This window comes from Nilaparvata lugens, chromosome 1 (assembly GCF_014356525.2).
Source record: "Nilaparvata lugens isolate BPH chromosome 1, ASM1435652v1, whole genome shotgun sequence".
Lineage (NCBI taxonomy): Eukaryota > Metazoa > Arthropoda > Insecta > Hemiptera > Delphacidae > Nilaparvata > Nilaparvata lugens.
Genome location: NC_052504.1, coordinates 19,842,994 through 19,857,013, shown reverse-complemented (window position 1 = coordinate 19,857,013; position 14,020 = coordinate 19,842,994). Strand labels below are relative to the sequence as shown.

The window sequence follows — 14,020 nt, the reverse complement described above, 5'->3', positions numbered from 1 at the left end:
GCGGATATGAATTTGATTACTTCTATTAGACATTTAATACAGCATCTGATATAATGTTTTTTGTTGAGAGAGTTACGAAGTTTATATTAGTGGTGGACTAAATCAGTGGAATATTTCCAAGTTAACGGATACCGTTACGGTAACGATGGAGGAGATCTTATACACAATTTCCGTTCAAACAGGAAGATTAAAGTGAAGGGAACAGTTTGTAGAAAACAAGGTTGTTTGTCCGAATGTCCAGCAACAAGGTGTACTTTAAAACTCATTTATTTATTCCTACTGCCTTTAAATTTGAACAGAAAAATTCAAACATCAGTGGTAATTACGTGAAGGGTAATGCTGATGGGAGCTGAATACCAGCTCGTGTCTCATATATTTTTGCATTCAAGCTATCATCAAATTTCAAATTCTCAATTCAAGCCGTTTTGAAAACCTAAAATCTATTAATATCTGCCAAATACATTGAGCTTACTATGAAATAGCATTACTGATACATAGGACTATTAGCGGTAGCAGTAGCCTATTAGCAAAACTCATATTCGAAAACTCAACGAATTTATCATTTTACGTAACTATATGTTTAGATGAGTTATTCAGAAAAGTATTATATTGAACTTACAACAATAATCGACAATGTTTATGGACGATTCATTCTTTAATTGCAAAACCTTATTTTTATTAACCAATTATTGAAATTTATTATGAATTGAAAAACAAAAAAACTACGGAAATGAGCATGACTTATGAAAAATTGGACGGAAACGCAAGTCATGAAGAATTTGATACAATCTTTTTTATTGGTCTCGATTGATCTGGAACAACAACGTTTTTGTCAGAGTGCCTGATTAATAGATTTTATCTGACACGACAATCGTGACTGAACTAACCAATCACAGGCAAATGATATTTTCTTTTGCTGAATTGAATATCAGGCAATAGCCATGACTGGGATGACCTATCACAAATGATCTCGCCCAATTAGGAATTGGTCAAATCATTTGGTAGATATACCCTGAACAAATAGTTTAGTTGGTTGTTTTCAAAAAAATCAGATTCTAGATTTATTGTTGAAACAAAGATAATGAGCACTTAATAATAGTGTTTATAGAGAAGGACTTTACTTTAGTTTTATTAGAAGGACTTTGTACCTATTTTTGACAAGCAGACATGAACACAAATAATGAGATTTCACTAATAAAAGCATTGGTTTTTCAAGACCTGAGACGAACTCTCAGGAGTAAGAAGGACAAAATTAATAAACAGTACAGCATATTCATATCATAACTATAGAAAAGGATATAAGATGCGAGAAATTATTATTATTAAACAGAACAATCAGCACTGATAAAGAGAGAACTACAAGAGAAGATACTAAGAAAATGTTTATCCACTATCAAAGCGAGTATAAAAGAAAGCCGAAGTTGGGAAAATATAAGGAACGATGACACAAGGGAGCCAAACAAGAAGATTTTCAGGTCTCATTCAACTACAACTAACTAGAGAAGGGTGTTTTTCTCATTATGGAACACTTACAACAACGACCTCTTGCAATATGTGCCTGTTGTTGACGATGCATAAAGTAATATAAGATATGTTGAGGGAAAATTCAAACATGGACATTGAAAATGATTTTGCAAGTTGGAATCAATGTTTTGAACTAAGCAGATCGTGTCAACGTGCGGCATACATGATATGTAACCTGATAAGACGAAAGCCACCTCACAAAGGTTGTTAATTTCACACTATTTGCATGCGTGATGTTTGAGTGAACGCAAAAACGTCAATGCACATAGCCGTTGACCTTTGAGAGGCATTCGTGTGGGAGGCACCCCCTGCTCGTACGACAAAGGCCAGAGCACACTGTTGTCCAGCTCACTGCACCACTGCACCACTGCTCCTCCTATCCTATCCACTCCTTCCACATCTCCAATCTCGTGACTGCCACTCACAATCCACCTTGACTAATCCCGAGTTTCACCAGATACTTATCATTTATCTCATTTTCCAGCATCTAGATTGTTAAAGGTCTATTCGGATTACATAAATTCTATAAAAGATCATACAAAATGCCGCTATTCTCAGATTGTCATAGACAGACATAGTCTAGTATTCCACTCAAAACGTCAATTCAATAACGACTGTGATTTCTTTATATCAGTTCAGTCTGATGTACAGTTCAAATTTCAATTTCTTATATAAAGGCAATGGAAATGGGGCTAAAATCCAATAGAATGTAATATGCTAATCTTAGAAATGAAATCGGATTATCTTAGAAATGAAACAACATTATAACTTCAAGATGAAATACTGTTGAACTAATCAGACAATATCAGAGAGCAGCTAGGATGTCAGTATCAGGTTGTACATTGCCTTGGACTAGTACTAGTTTTTTAACGGTTATGATCTGTGTGTTTCGATCATAAGATATAATTCGAATCAAGAAGAGAGCAAACGTTGTATCTAGAATTACAACAATTATAACTGCTATGAAACAAATGAGATTTTTCATATCCTTCACTAAAAATAAGACATTTTTTCCTATAGAAATTGACTGATGTGCAGAATATTTTCTAGAAAATTATCAATTTACTAATTCCAATACTTGAAGCGTTCACTAATCTGTAATAATACATCATATTATAAAGATTTTATTCTCTGTATGAGCTAATTACCTATGATTATTAGGGTTCAATCTTCTGCCCTCCACAACTTTCCTTCACATGATTTAAACATAGTCTTATTTTGGTGTCAATATGCTTCTAGATCATAGCTCAAGGAATTTTTATTAATAAACAGAATTTAACTCATTTTTACACAGCCAACTCTCTGAATATCCACTTTACTCCAAATTATCATGAATAATTTTATAATTTGATAATAATAAAGTAAAAAAGTTTTACTTGTAAACGTAATCATTCCAGTGAGCAGCTACTATAATAGTTCCAAATTAGCTGAGCCAGAAAGAGACACAAAAGTATTAAAAACGAGTGACTGGAAAAAGTTTGAAGTCGGCATGAAAGGTCAAAGATTATTAAACCTAAGACTAAGAGACTATGTATGGTTAGCTATGGATGCTACGCCTTTGTAGCTGCTTGAAGCATAGGTAGGTAGGTAGGTAGGGCTGGTCGCAGCGTTTTACGACTTGCTCACAACTTCATTTTGCTTTGCAGTTCCAAGACAGTAAATCGTCAGCTTGCCTCTTCTTTACAACACATAACTGACAGCAACAGTAACATAAACCCAAGCCGGACACCAATAATATCCTTCAGTCGCATCATAGGCGAGAATCATCTTTTCACTAGCAAACCACAGAACCGGTCATTCGACGATATCACTGAATTAACTTGCGAAAGCTGTGAGAGAGATTGTGACATCCATTCAACCATCAAATCTAATGACCATATAAGAATTCGTTTCAACGATCGAGTGATCATAAACGATTGCGCAGTTTTAACACAAAAATGTATATTATCTCACAATATAAAAATGTGAGGTTCCTATTCATTTTATTCAATTCCTCTAGTTGAGTTATGGATGTCTTCATATTAATTGTTGAGAAATGATATGAAATATAGCACCCAATTAAGACATGCTTACTATGTTGAAGACAGAGTGAACAATAATATTCGTGGTTGCTTCCATGAATAATAAGGTAGGCGTGCTGATTTTATAATGACATCAAACAACCAAGTGCAATAAATATAACTCTTCGATTCTACATTATAATATCATCATCTCGTAATCAAGTGATTAAAAACATTCCAAAATATATCTTCTAGTTAGTGAAAAAAATACTTCATCTTCGAGTGGAAATGCATTGTCAACATTAAGAACAATTTTTTTAAATAATCTCTTTCAAATTCACTCCAAAAAGGTTGAGTCTACTATTTCGACACTTTCCTATCCTGAAGAATTCCTATCCGATGAAGGTCAAAATCAGGAGTATATTGATTTTGATCTTGCAAAACATTAGAGGCGTTTTATTCTTTTTCGTATTTATTTCATATAAAACGTTTCCTTCGAAGTAAGGTACATCACTATTCAATCTACTTCGAATATAATCTTATTCTTATAACTAGGAGGCTAGAGACGATATTAGCTAGCTAATTATAGAAGATTTACTGAGCGCTGTATTCTGTTATTAGGAAACACTTTAGTTTATGAGTAGCGTGGATCGTACAATACACAAAGATACAACCAGTGAGGAGTGAGTACATAGTTTCATGGCTATATTGCAAATTTCGAGGCCAACTTTTCATTAGAAATCTACCGATAATAGCTACTCATGAAATTAATGGTTCCATAGTGAACATAATTATTTTCCTATAGTGCAGTAGACAGTAATAGCTAATCGAATATGGCAAGTGAAGTCAGTTAGTGTTTTCAGGATAGTAACGTCGTGTTTCTTGGTGCGAACATGCAGTTGGTAGGAAATATCAGGAGCTACTCTTTGCGTATTCGAATGTTGCATACATCTCATCTGTTCCATTATGGAAAGTTCAGCATGCACAGAATGTTGGCTGCCAGGCTGCATAATGAAGGGAGAGGTCTGTTGGTCGGTCTGCACTGCAGCCTACATGCTTTCTTGTGTCTGCAAACCGGTCTTGTTTAGTTCCAAGTATTGATATTGTAATGTCGATCTGTCAGTTCCGGCAGTGCCAAATTCTTGTCCAAGATCAGTTTCACGGACCAAAAATGAAGTATTTTTCTAAGCTTAATACCTAAATGAGCCAAAGATTCTACCCGGGTAGTGAGGATGGTAAGAGTTTGAAGCTGGTTCCAAACTACCGGGAAGTAATTTTGAAGTTCCTCGCTGACTGTATCCTCGAGCAGAATCCCTTCTAGGGTGCAACAAGAACGAATATAATATCTGTGCGATCAGATTGTTTTACGAGGACAATCTGTCTGATCCTATTCTGATTGTATTGAAATCAATTATCAATGTCAATATTAAGGTGCGTACAGATATACGCGCCGCGAACATGAGCAAATCACTTTTAATCAGCTAACTATATCTGTATTTTTCCAGAAACGGTAAAATGCAGAAATAAAAAGCTTGGCAGCTGCTGATTAGAGTGAATTGCTCATGATCGCGGCGTGTAAATCTGTACGCACCATTACAATCTTCAATACGCCTTATAAATTTTTTAATGAACTAGAACTATATAAGACCTTGGTGTATTTCGTATTACACTACTAACTACAAATAATAATGGAGTTGGGGACTTTTCTGAGGGTTTTTTTTAGGAGGGAGGAATCTTCATGAGCTTTAGAATTATGTCTAGTATCACCTTTGACTCCATGAATTATGTGTTCTGACCAGAGAGTAAAAATGTAATCATATTCTATACTCTCTGGTTTTGACTCTCTCAAAATAGTCCAAATAGTTTGCTTAGCAATCGATTTCTGATTAAGTCCAAGTTTCATCTTTCTCATCATCAACTTATAACTCTCACCTATAATTGAAATTCAGGGTGAAGGCCTAATTCTGGGATTTGATTTGGAAAATCTAAGGGACTTTCAATACATTAACTGTGGTACATTCAAATGATGGAAAGATTTTTCTTCTATATCTGATTTGAGCAATACTATTGTAGAAGATATTCTTTAGTATGGTCCGATACAAAGGAAGTCCGACCATTAAGTACACAGTTGATTAATATAAATTTACAGTAAACGCAAAGTAAATATATTGTCTCTGTATGCTGTACGTATCATCGATATTCATCTCGAAGATACTTGGTATGGAGCTTAATCCTTCTGCTGCTCGTTATCTATAAATGATCAAGAGCATTTCATTTTCAAAAACTAATAAATAATATCAAATCAACTAACAACATATCAAAACGTGGAACTGCAATATCAGTGTAAAGAAGGTTCTGAAATCCTACGTGTCTACTCGTGTGTTTCATGAACGTTGAAAGCAATCGAATCAATGCATCATCATAATCGAACATTACGTAAATATTAAACCCATCGAGCATCATGCCACGAGAAGACCTTATCCCGATGGAATTCACTTTCAATATGAGCAATCGGATGAGTCTAAGCATGCTTCCAAATGCAATTTTAGATAGTAAAAACGAGAATCTTTTCAGTCGTAACGTGATTTGCGGTTCAATTTGCTCGGAATATGGCGTGGTCGCGGACAAGACCAGATATGAACCGAGAAGATGAACTCTGAAATTGGTAGGCTAGATCCCATCGGCTGGAAAATGATTCAACGCTGTTTCATGAGACGAATCGATTTGTGAGAACGAAAATTTGTCTAGTTAGTTATTGAAGATGTTGCACGCCGTTGCACGAAGGCAGGGTTGGGTACCGTTTTAATCATTGCAACAACTGTAGTGCTCGTCACATATTATTCGATGAGGCCAGAACCAATCAGGCACGTCTCCTGCTGTAGCTGCAACAAAAACTGCAATCCAACATCCACCAACAATACCGTATCACTTTTAAAAACGAGAATTTCGAACAAATAACAATTTTGAAGGATATTGTAACTGAACCAATAGTTTTACTTGTATATTAATAGTAACTCAACATGTAATAACATTCTATATTTTGAGAAATACTCTATACTCAAAGCAATAATGAAATTTCCCATTTGTTACAATAGTGTTTCTATATTACAGTATATAGAAACACTATTGTAACAAATGTATTGAATCCTAATTTAATGTTTTCGTGAAATAATTAATATAATATCCTGTGATACTTGCTAAGCATAGCATTGCCTCAGCTTGTGCAGCTTGTTCCTCTTTCTACAAGTGGGTACTTCACTTAGTACACAGATTTTCTATAGAGTCTGGAATGTTAACAGTGCATGTTGTTTTGCTTTTCTTCCTCCATTATCAGACAGCTTTCTCTTTTCAAACCATTACTTTTCTCTTTGATGTGTCCGGGGGTTTAAATTATCAACAAGACAAACAACATCGACACAACATAAAATGATAATGCCTCCCATTGGAAACATCCTTTTCTCTGGCCGCGCCATATCTGTTCTCTTCATAATTATTTCCCACTACAGAAAGTTTCCACACTTATTACTTTCATCAATGGGAGACGAAGACATTCACGTAGAAATAGGTTTCTTAGTTTCTACTGTTCTCTCCTTATGTAATTGATGGAAAATGGAATGACAGAGGTATTGTAAAGGATAGTTTTTATCCGCACATATTATTAAGTGAAATAAGAAATCACTAACGTTTTCAAAGTTCATAAGTTTAGATATATAACAGTACACTAAAAGTATACGAAAAGGAAAAAGAAGCAACAAGAAGAGAAAAAAAACTACAAAGCTTTAAATAACATATTTAAGACATTATACATATCTTTATCTATTGCTCAATTCATAACAATCTCCCAATCTTCCATCATCAATCTCCATCACAAATAGTATACATATCGAGTATTTCACAGAAGGTTATTTGGAATAGTCATTTATCTCAAGTAGGTACAATGGATACCATTGAAATATATAGGAAAAGGTTTTTAGTGTAAAACCTTTCACCAAGATGATGGTTTTTCTGCTGCATTCGACCAATGCCTTCTTGGAAAATATGAATCGCTGAGGGAAATTGAATTCTGAGCACAAGAATTTTTAATGGACATCTAATGTTGTCAGTGAGTTTAAAAATTATTTCATCATTTTCTGTTTCTTTAGTTTTACAGATTAATACAAATTTTATTGTTATTTTCAACACTTGAATTAGTTTTCAATCCATTCAAATCCATCACAGAAAGCATTTTTGAGTTGAATATTTTCTAAGAATACTGCCTCATGATTATCAAACTTATAATAAATAACAACTACCATACATCTGATATCCAAGGTTGAAATATGGAGGCAACGCCTCTATAGTTAGTATGTAGTACGGTAGTTAAATCTCAATCACAGAAGCCAACTGCAGGTTGGTAGCTGTTCCAGTTGAGTTGGCGGACAAAACGATAAATTTCAGACCGATAAGCATGCCTGTCGACAAAAGAATCAGTTTATTTGACAGGAATTAGAGTGGTCAATTCGCATGGAAACCGATAACAAAGAAGCATGGTTGAACAGTAGGCAAATTATTCGAGCCAAAAGCCAAGTCGACCGTTATTGCTGGAGGTATTATATAGGTTCTGTATAATAGTAATGATGATGGTTGTGTGTGGGGCGGGGGAAGGTGGTAGTGTTACAAACGCAAAGCTAAGATAATGCGACCATATTTTCAGAATGCATCATCCCACTTCAGCACCTGAATGGGCAGTAAACGCTCCAAGTGCATACTCTATCAATAAGATGAGAAAATCGACTACGTTTATAGTGCCTTCCACCTTTCTGCTTAATAATATGTAATTTGAGCAAATTGACCGAGCAGAGTGATGATTTCTAATCTACATTGAAAAACCATTTCACCAAGATGATGGTTTTTCTGCTGCATTCGACCAATACCTTCTTAGAAAATATGAATCGCTGAGGGAAATTGAATTCTGAGCACAAGAATATTTAATGGACGTCTAATGTTTTCAACTATTGTGAACAAAAAATAAATGAATAAATCGCCAGCAAAAAATACAATGGTATCAAACTAATCTCAACAGTTGATTAACATCCCAAAGATACAAATCTCAACTAATATACTGTCCTAGTACTCTTTGAAAAAGCAAAGATTTTCGAGAAGTTACCTGAAAATTTCGAGTTTTACTAAATAGCTTATACGTCAGTTACAACATGTAAACATCTTCCTACAAATGTCTTTGTAGATGTTCCTCATGTCCATTTCAATCGGAAACAATTACAAGAAAATGTGCTTTTATTTTCTCCTGAGAAATGCCAACATAAGCTTCTCTAATAATAATATCGAGTGACCTGGCTGGCTCAGGTCTGGTGTCAGAGATTTCAGGTCACAACTGATCAATTTCAGGGCCTCTGACATGACCTAACGAATGCTTTTTAGGCAGCCGGGATTGATTCACAATAAGCTTCTTGTACCTAAATTTCTTCAAACTTTTTGTGCTGGAGTAATAAAAGAAAATGAATTTTATTTTTTATTGTAAAATCATACACTAATTCATGATTGATGATGAAACTTTTTGAGTTTTCTCTAAGGATATTTTAATAGAAATCTCTTAAAAATATTATATTTCGTTAAATATATCAGTGATCATTGTACAACACGAAATAAAATGTAATGAAAACAGACTTGATGACTCGACGAAGGCAACTTCACAGATTGTTGTAGACCTGGAGATTTATATATCAAAATCCTTGGTATGATGCTAGAAACGTTATAAAGTTTATATGTACTAGCAAGTACATATATTGCTATAAACTTGGAACTGGAGTTTGATTATTTGGAGATGTGATTATTTTGTGATTATTTATTTACGAACATAGGTTACAGTACGTAATTTGATGTCCGCTGAATTATGTTGTTGATTTTCGCTATCGTGTGAATTATTATCACTGATAAATGCTAATAGATGCAGAAAGCTAGGACCAGCACAGTCACATATTTCACATTATGTTAAGTGAAGAGATGTTGACTGGCAAAACAGAAATGATGAAGCAGTTCTTTTGGAATTATGATGTACGGCTACCTGAGAAGATATAAATTGAGAAGAATGATGAAAGGGGATAGGAATTTAGTATGGTAATCGAGCCGTAATTGAATGAGACAGTAATTTCGCGTCGAAAATATTGGGCTGTTAGCATATTGTAGACATCGACTTGGTATAGAATTTCGATGCCTTGGAAGAATACAGGCAAGCGTAGGATGAAAAAGTTCAATACTATCAAAGGGGTATAATTAGAGTTATTTATACTGAACAAACAGCAATATTTTCTGATTCAGCGAAGGACCGTGGGCATAACGTACACTGGAGATCTCTTCTATCTTCTGTTACTACCACATATTACTACTATAATAACAGAGTGCCATCTCGAAACCGCTGTTCTCCAAATACCGGTCTGCACCGGGGCCACAATAGCTTAATATACAGCATAATCAGAACCAACCATCCTAAACAGTTTGCCAGTCCATTATATTATGGTAGAACGTCCTACTGAGATTACATGGAAAAGTGATTTTGGTGAATTTAATCATTTCTCATACAGGAATTCAATGCCCTGACATCATATGCGAGAAGAAGTCCGCAGCATAAGACAGATATCAATCTCACATTTTTTCCAAAACGATTATCAATAAACTCGATAGAACGATTGGTCTCAAAACTCAACACAATTATTAAGAAGAAAGTGTCATACATTGAGAAGACAATATTATAATCAATAACAGTATTATTTGATTCACTACTCACTAGTAAATATTTAAAACTGAAGAACAGATTATCAGTCTTAAAAACACGTGCCATCAAATCTAGATTTTGATGTAAATTATGAAAGGACACATTTGCATAAACTTTACTTCCACTTCACCGCTAACATTGCTGCTATTTATCATTCATTGGTTGATATCAGTAATTTAGGCAATACTTCATAACTATCTTTATATCAAGCGAGGTTTTATGCGCTGAGGAATGTGTTCCACACTCCACACATTCCACACACTCCTAAAATATTTAGCCATTAGAAAAAAGAAGCATATTCCAAGATACAGTATATGAGTTGTAAAAGCTGATGGTAATCACACGAAACCGAGCCTGAGCAACGAGCCCATGTCCGAGCCAAGTGAGGGCGAGGTTCATCACGAGAGCACAAACCAGTTCCGCGTCTCTTCCGTCGTTTTAAACACCCACCAAACATGAAAAAGTCGAGAAAAAAGCAACAATGCCCACTTGTGCAACTTGATCGGGAGAAGTGGGTTACCAAACACTATTTTTTCCATCAAACACACTCACACGAGCTCCACTTGAAATTACCCAGCATTTTTCAAACGCCAACTGACATACGGCGTTCCACTTACATTGATGAATAGCAAATTGTACATCACAAACTTGACCACAGCAATTATGTTATTTCTGATTGGCTCATTTCCATACAAGGAAAGTGGTGTTCGAATCTTGTTTACCTTTTCCTACTAGTTTCATTAGAATAAAATCACTTCACTTATATGAGCTACATTTGTTCAAATTAATAAAAACAATATAAAAATTAGGGTACTACAAGTTTTTATATTGTTTTTATTATTTTTTCCATTATATAATATATTATCAGTACACACCAAATAAATCAGGCGTGCATTCATAGAACAGCAAACTGAAAGAAAAACAATCAAACTTATTGATGGATTCAAGATTTGATCAATAGGACAAAATCAACTACAATAATTATCTAAAAACTTATAATACAGTATTTGCATTGATTTCTGTTCGAAATGTTAGTATTTAGGTCTATAGACAAATTACGCAACAAACGATTTGAATAAAATCCTAGATATATAATAATACATGTATTGAGTAGTTGCAGTTTGCACTTCTCGGGTAGATAGATTGAATCAGGTAGATATTAGATCAATTTAATCAACTTCACAAGAGCCTTGTTCATTATAGAATTCATTATTTTAAAACATAAATTAAAGTTATACACTTTGAAATTTTTCGTTCATTCATACGCTTATTTTCAAATATAGGCAATAGCAGCAACAATAACAGTCTTGGTGTATTGCTCAAAAATTACTTCCAATGTTTCAAGTTTCCTCACTTATAGGAATTTTTCACATGGGAGATTGAAAGCCATGGACACAAGGCAACCTCCCAACAACTTTCAATTTGTACGCTTATAATACACAGAAATCAATGGATAACTGAAATTAAAATGAATGCCAATGACAAAATAAATAGCTGCTCATAATATGTCACAACCGTTTTAATTTTTTTTTTAGTGGATCCAAAACAAATTTGGATATGAATTGGAATGATGACAGAATGAATCGAAAATACAAGTTGAAATACAACTTGAGTGGAATTGACAAGCTAAGCTGGACCCGAAAGTGAGAATAATAATTAATCTCAAGGTTGTAAAGACGATTTATGGTAATCCTGTGGCTGGTTGACACCTGCAGCTAACATCAGAACCTGGATTGAGAACCAATTATTTGTGTGAAAAGCTGCCTGCAATCCTCGAATCGAAAGTTTAGTTTCTAATCGGAGAGTGAGTGTGTGGCGGCGACGGGTATTATTATCTGGAATAAGGTAACGAGTGGGCAGAAGAGGCTGAACCCGCTGCTCTCTGGTCTCTGCTGAAGTAGGTTAAAAGCAGCCAGCGATCAGAGCAATTCGAAACAAGGATTGCATCTGAGTGACCATGGCGTGCTGATTCGTTACCTCAAGATTCACCTACTGTCTTATTTTCGCGCCATCGCAGTGGCCAGCCCGTCACTGACAAGTCTGTAATCAACAGATAATTGCCCACTACTGACCATGCTTCCAATGATACCACACTTCGATTAGACGCTTCAAAACGACGACTTTTCTTTTCTATCACGAATTCTCACTTTTTGTTATTAGCGCACATCATCAATTGGTTTTTCATGGGAGGAAAACTCGTGACGGTCCATTAAATAATTTCGGTATGTTCGAGTGAAAATTGAATGAAGATAAGAATGTATTCATTCCTTAGCTTCAATATTAGCTAAAAGTGTTAGTTCACTTATAGGAAATGACATTGGGCATATTGCGGCAAAGCAGTAGGATCTATCACTCTGACAAAAAATCTGAAGCATAGAAGTAATATTATAATAATTATAGGGCTCAACAGGTTGTGTTTTTGTTTAAAAAAAGGGGATTCGGGAGCAGTCCAATATTTGAAAATTTGATGGCAGTAATGATTGTTCTGGGAGCAGGTTACAGCTTCCAAATAGCCTCTAACTTGGATCGAATTTGAAAAGTTGGTCACAGAGAAACGAAAATATGTGCCTTTAATGAACTAAGAACTACTTAAATTTTCTTAAATACACAAGAAGAGTTTTAAATCTTTTTTGATGGGTAGAAATCCCAGAGAGTACGAGACAATGTAACATTACATTGCAGCAATGTAACAACGTATCCTACAGTAATATTACATTGGCGGGTGAAATTCCCAGAATGTAGCAACATTGTAACAATGAACGAACTTTTAATAGATTCTATACTCTTTGGATAATCCTAGAAGAAAAAAGTTACAAAGGTTTGCTTGCTTTCGCTTTTTAGGTAATATAGATCAATAACCTTGATAAGAGACAACGCTCAAGAGCGGGTGGTCGTCGCCGGTCGAAGAATAAAAATCAATTTACTGAATCAAGCCTTTGGCGTATTACAGGCTCTTAATCACTGAAATGGATGTCTTCACTGATGGATTATAAAATGAGATTGGATCAATAATAGCTGACAACAGGTTCATTTTTCGAGGAGATGGCCAGCAAAATGAGAGAGATGGAAAATACGTGACCACTTCTTCTTTTCATCACTCCTATTTTTTTATTGGCACAAAATTACTTCTCTTCACGTCTCCATCGTTTTGCATCTCCACTAAAAAACCTCATCCAATCTTCTACTCCATTCTCCTTTGCGCCCATGCTCATCTACTGACCACATAATATTCAGCTTCGCTAGTAAGATGCATCAGGAGTATTTTCAAGGGATTGGCACTGAATATGCATTGGTATACAGACACTGATTGATTTGTAGCATTCTTACGCATGGATACATAGTGCTGAAACCATAGTTCAGATGGTAAAGTTCTATGGCTTTAACCGATTGCTTACCATTTTTTAAATATTAATTTGTTTTTTAGCGTATTATCTCTGACTGTACTTATCATGACAATACTGAATAATGCATTTACGGATCTAACATGAAAACCGTTCCCTTCTGAACTAATGAGTTCAGAAGTCTCATCGATCGAATGTACTGTAATATGCTGTTTAATACAATAACGGGATAGAGCTGTAAAGTAGAGTTAGCTGGTAGCTGCTAATCCATTACCCATGTCATGAAATGGCTTCACTATAAATGAGGTGAATCAATTACCTCTAGAACTCTGAAACATCCTTTGAGAAGTGTTGAACCAGCTATCGGAGAGAATAATTAGCTGTAT

General features: G+C 35.0%; 1 long non-coding RNA gene across 1 annotated transcript in view; it reads right to left on the bottom strand.

Annotated features, from left to right (window-relative positions):
* LOC120349905 overlaps nucleotides 1-14,020 on the bottom strand; it is a 59,285-nt gene that overhangs the window by 28,762 nt on the left and 16,503 nt on the right. Inside the window, exon 2 of the long non-coding RNA XR_005570502.1 lies at nucleotides 11,169-11,203. This is a non-coding gene — a long non-coding RNA (uncharacterized LOC120349905). The remainder of the gene's footprint in view (nucleotides 1-11,168; nucleotides 11,204-14,020) is intronic.